The following is a 5,647-nucleotide window of genomic DNA, read 5'->3' as shown; positions in this document are numbered from 1 at the left end:
CGACTCTTAATCAGGCGTCGGTAGGGTGCCCGGCGCTCCACCGTTTTCCAGCATGCAACCTCAATGGAAGGCCCTATATCAGCGCTAAAAAAAGGTTGTTTAAGCGCCTCAACAAGCGTCGTGCGTTGTAGTTATGAACTCTTACCCATAGGATTTATGATTATTGAATTTTTTTTTGCTGCACAAGCGTCTACCCAAGAGTCTACCATTGTACATGCCCTAACGCAACTAGAAGACCGTTGTTGCCTTTTGACCCGGATGCTCGGCTGGGATCTTGTATTCTTATCGTGCCGCCAACCTAGTTCGAAATGTTTGAGCGATACTTAGGTCCTAAAAAATAGGGTGTTTTGCTCACTGTTAAATATCCAATGGAAAGAATATGAGTATTTCGGAGTGTGCAAAACTAGCAAAGTGTGGTACTCCTGCAGTCGCGACGAAGCACCCTGCACTTCTAACGTGGAAGCTTTGCCATGGCCAGGCACCGCCGGATCTGTGCCCCTGCTCACTTGTTAACCCCTCGCGCTGCCAAAAGAAAAGCGCCGGAAAGGCACCCGGCTCCCCTGCGGCTGCCCCGTCCGCGTCTCCCTCGGCTGGAAGTTGGAGCATTCATATTCCACAGACAGCTAAGCCTCGAAATGGGACAAGTCAACTTTCCATGTTTTTCCCTTCTAAAACTGATTTTAGTTGGGACTATGGTATTTTCACTTGTTTCTTTAACTTTTGTCTCATGGTGTCTCAAGCAGATTGGCTTGGGGTGTTTGCTTGTTTCGTCGGTTAATTTCACCGCGAAGCCTCTAGCTTTTCCTGATGATAGTTTCTTCTCCATCCTTGCATCATGAAGATGTTGATGTACACATGATTTGGGGCATCCATGTGCCTTCCCTTTACGTCATGGTCGGAGGCCCGCTTAGCGTTCCCTGGAAGGGCTTGGCTTTTGATCTGTTTCTTGCTGGTGTGTACATCTCCGGCCGGGGAGCTTGGCCCGAGCCAGCGGGTGCGTTCGTCGGTGTTTTGGTTTCCCCAGTATATGTTGCGCCGACGATTTTTCTTCTTTGTGCCTTGCCCTGGACTTGTTAAATCTTCCACATCAGCTACCTGATGTTGTTTTTGAGGTCATCGAAGGTTCAATGACGTCCTCTCCCCGGTTGCAGCCAAAATAGCTTATTGGTGGTAAGTCAACTCCTGACATGAGGAGAGAGAGGGCATGTGGGTGCAACATGTGTTGCGAAAGATGCAGCCCATAAGCGGTCAGATGACACGCAATGCAACATTGAACAATGAGTGGTGTCATATCCATGTTGGAGTTCAATGTAATTTTCTATTTTTTAGGGTTGTATCTGTAATGTGCTATGAGGACAATGTAGAAAAGTTGTACCGGAAAACATCCGTGTTGTAGCCTCTACTAGCGGCGACAACAATAAGTTGCCAGGATAATTTCGCAGTGGCCCTAGCAAGTTACATTTTTCTCTCGAAACAATCATGGCCGTTGTTGCACCGGATGGTCAGCTAGAATCTCATCTTGCCACCATTCGAGATTTCGAACGTTTGTGTGATATTCAAGTCTTAAAAACTAGGGTGTTTTTGCTCACTTTCAAACTTCAAATTGAAAAACTATGAGTATTGAGTGGCCAAACTGGCAAAGTGGCATGGTACTCCCTCCGTCCCAGTTCACAGGGCTCACATGAATTTGCACCGCGATCAATAACGCATTTGATTGTACACTAAAAATCTTCTCAGCTCTTATCTCTCTCCAATCAGCTGTACTCCATAATTAATAGGGATACGCATGCACCCCAGCCCCACATAAAAACTGGTTCGGTTTCCACCCCCGCATGCATGCAATGGTTGTTTAAAAAGAAGAAAGAGAAGATAGAGAGTAATTAGAAGGGGTTACTACTTCTAATTAAATGCATGCAGGTCTTAGTGGAAAGGTATTATGGGACAAATGTTTTTTCGGATTAGGCCCTATGAGACTGCTCATAGTGGGAGTAACTTAGCTAGTAACATCACACACTCCAATGTATTTTGGTGACATGGCATAACAATAAATGAAGAAAGAGATTGAGGTGGTAACTAGCTATGTTACCATAACATCACACATCCCAAGACAAAATGAGTCTACAAATTAATAAATGAGACTTTGCATGATACTATCTCTAAGTTACTTTCCACTATGAAGATAGTAACATAGACTAGTAACTTAGAGCATCCCCACTCGTTGGCGCTCCCCACGCCCAAATCCGGCGAAATTTTCGTCCGGATTGGATGAAGATTTGGCGTGGGGAGCACCGAAGTTCCAGCCGTCCCCCCCGGCAGGAAACCCCCAACCTCGACCATTTGACATATTTCAAACAAATTCAACATAAAATTTAACAAGTTGGGCAAACAAGAGGACGAAAATTGCTGAAACAAATTCGGCGATAACAGTACAATGTTTAACAAGTGCTGAAACAAATGAAGCACACAAATTTCACAATTTTTCAAACAAATTAAGACAGACTAGTTGGCGTCGGCGTTGGCGTTGCCTCGGAAGAGCAGCCAGATAGGCCGGAAAACAGGCCGGCGGAAGAGCAGCCAGATAGGCCGTCGTCCAAACACGGCGGAATATAGGCAGGTGGGGAAGGAGTGGCGGCGCAATCTGGGCAACAAGCCGGCGGGGTGGTGCCGGCGGCGAGAGAGATACGAGGGGTGGGGGAGATTTTGAGCGACGTGGCGGTGGGGTTCGTGCGTCGAGTCACCGACAGATCGGGCCCTTCCCCGCTTTTCACTCGTCCGGAGTCCCCGAGCTCCGGGGCCGGGGCGTGGGATCGCCGGATGAATTTAGGCCCAAATCCGGACGAAACGAGGAACCGGGGACGCCGCCCCGGGCGGGCCGCCGTCCGGATGGAAAAAACGCTCGCCGGGGGCCTCCTCGGGGGGACGAGTGGAGATGCTCTTATGCATGACACCACCTTATGTTACTCTCCACTATGAGTAGCCTGAACCGGGATGGAGGGAGTACGTGTTTGAGACGTCCTACCGCACGTGCTTCGAAAAGCGGCGTGGTTGCACCGCGGAAGCACTCCGGTGGTACGCGCTCGTGCGTGCACACACCACACCGCCGCCGGCTGCCGCCCGACGGCCAGGCCCTATCGAGATGAACATTAAGTACTAACCAACTCTTGGCTCGAAGTCCGAGCGATCCATCTGCCGTTTCGGTTTCCAGTGCTCCTGAACTTCCCACGGCAAGCTGGCAAGGCACGCCGTTTGGGCTGCACAACACATTTAAGCCCCAAGACGATCGGCATTCTGCAACACAGACACTTCACTTCACCGGATCACCTCCACCATGGCCACCACAGAAGAACCGACGATCGAGTTGAAGGTTTTCGTGGACAAGGAGAAGAGTAGGGTGCTCTTCGCGGAGTCCGGCAAGGAGTTCGTCGACGTGCTCTTCGGCTTCCTCACGCTACCTCTCGGCACCATCGTTCGCCTACTTGGCAAAGAGTCTCAGGCCGGATGCCTCGACGAGCTCTACAAGAGCGTGGAGAGGCTCCCCACGGGCTTCTTCAGAACAGAGGCCTGCAAGACGATGCTTCTCAGGCCCATTAATGGCGCAGCAAAGCAGTGCTGCCAACTCAAGGTCAGAGTCGACGACACCGAGCACAGGGAGGTCTATGTGTGCAGAGACACGAGCTGCTGCGCCCGTGCCGACTGCGCGTACAGCTCGGTCCCTGGTGCTGTTTGCAGATGTGGCAAATCGATGACGCGAGTCCCGGGGGACAGACCGGAATATGGTTCTATTTCTAGGACTGCTGGTGCTGGTTCGGAGGATGGAGTTTTTGTCAAAGGAGATATTAAGTTCATCGTCACAGATGATTTGAAAGTTGCACCAGCGTCAACTTCTCTCATGTTGTCCCTTTTGGACAAGTTTGAAGTGCAAGATCCCTCCAGTATAGAGCAGAAGACCATTCAACTTAGTTCAGACAAGGTTTCTATCCCAGCTTATTTTATTCGATTAATATATGTTGGAACTTTCATTATTATGCTGCTTTTCCTTCAAAAGTACTACTATTTATATGATTTTTGTCCATATGCTACAGATAATTAGCCTGCTCAAGAGATCATTAACTTCCAACGACCCTTTAACTGGCCACTATTTTAATGTTGATATGGCGCATGATGATTCAGGCATAGATATGCTCCATGAGAACTTGCATCATGAGCAAGATAACGGTGGTGAACACACACCAATTAATCTCAACATAAGTGTTCTTCAGACCAAGGACAACTCGTCGGTATTGTATGCTGAAGTTGGTGGAGATTTTGTGGATCTTCTCTTTGGATTGCTGAGCATACCGCTAGGATACATTGTGAAAAGGTATGGGAAATGCGGATCAAAAGGGTGCGTTGACAATGTTTATAGTAGCATCGGTGGAAGTGTTAAAGGATTATTGGGACCAGAATGTCAGAGCTTTCTACAGTCCCCGAAGTTAGCCCCTTTCTTCGGCTGCGGCGCTAGTAAGATACTACAAGTTGAAGAACTATCTCCATATAAGGAAGAGATAGGAACCTGCTTTAAGTGCTTCAAGGCCTATGGATTTTCGAATCTTACCTACTCTACTGTCACGGGAAAAATTATCGTAAACCATATTATTATGCAAATTGTATAGAAATCGTCAAAACCACGAACCTTTGTGAGATGGATCCGAAGTCACCAAAGGAAGAATGTGAAAGTGGAGAAGCATATGTAAAGCATGGGCATCAGAAATTTATTGTGACTGATGATCTGCATGTTCTTCCTCTGTCCTTAGCAAGCACTCTACAAGTTATTAGTGAAGCCAAGATACAAAAAAGGGACCTCGTGGAGAAAGAACTTGCTCTCACAAAACCCCAGGTAATTATTTTTGTCTATATTTGTATGCATCTCTCGCCTCACATCATAAAACTCGCCAGCTTCTGTTCGGCTAATTCTAGGTTTTACTGATTTTTGTAACAGGTTATGGAGATATTTAAAGCTGCTTTGGTGACTCGCAAAGCACTCAGCACTGTACTTCTGGCTACCATGAATATGAAGAAGCTGTATTACCACAGCTTTGGCCTATATTAGCAGTCATTGCAGTGATCTGTGCTGCTAGAAAAAGAACGAGAAAGCTTTTCCTACTTAGTAATTTTATTTTCTAATTCCCCTGTTGAATTCCAGTTTGGAAATTAATACTATATATTATAAGCATGTTGTTTCTGCTTGACTTGTGCGGGTTAACCACGGGCTAACTGTTGTTTAATTCCTTCCGATTAGGCGGCCTCCGTTCTGCCCACCTAAACCCACTAATCTCATCACATAGTATTACACGGGAAACAGCTGCTACCACAAATACTTACTACGCATAATACATGCATGTATAAGCAGCGCCTGGCTGCCAGATCAATGCTGAGAAGAAGCAGCAGGCACGTACGTATGTACGGCCAGATCGAGGGCTAGAAATTTGTAGCTGAGGTTCCGCTTAGCTTTTTTCCTATGAGTTCAAGGTTTGTTTGGGAAGATAGCCCGTGGTTGCCCATCGCGACGGAGAGTCGCCAAACGTTAGGAGACCAAGGCGATTGGATCTTGGCTCGTGCCTCCTGCCGGCGCCGTCGCTGATCGCCTCGTCTCTGTGGCCTTTGGGCC

At 47.7% G+C, this 5,647-nt stretch overlaps 1 pseudogene; it reads left to right on the top strand.

Moving 5' to 3' along the window:
• Positions 1–3,308: 3,308 nt before the first annotated feature.
• Positions 3,309–5,089, top strand: LOC127304050 (uncharacterized; annotated as a pseudogene).
• The last annotated feature ends 558 nt before the right edge of the window (positions 5,090–5,647 follow it).

The sequence above is a fragment of the Lolium perenne genome, chromosome 5, assembly GCF_019359855.2.
Source record: "Lolium perenne isolate Kyuss_39 chromosome 5, Kyuss_2.0, whole genome shotgun sequence".
NCBI classification, from domain to species: domain Eukaryota; kingdom Viridiplantae; phylum Streptophyta; class Magnoliopsida; order Poales; family Poaceae; genus Lolium; species Lolium perenne.
The sequence above is the reverse complement of the archived record's forward strand: the minus strand, read 5'-3'. Positions and strand labels throughout refer to the sequence as shown.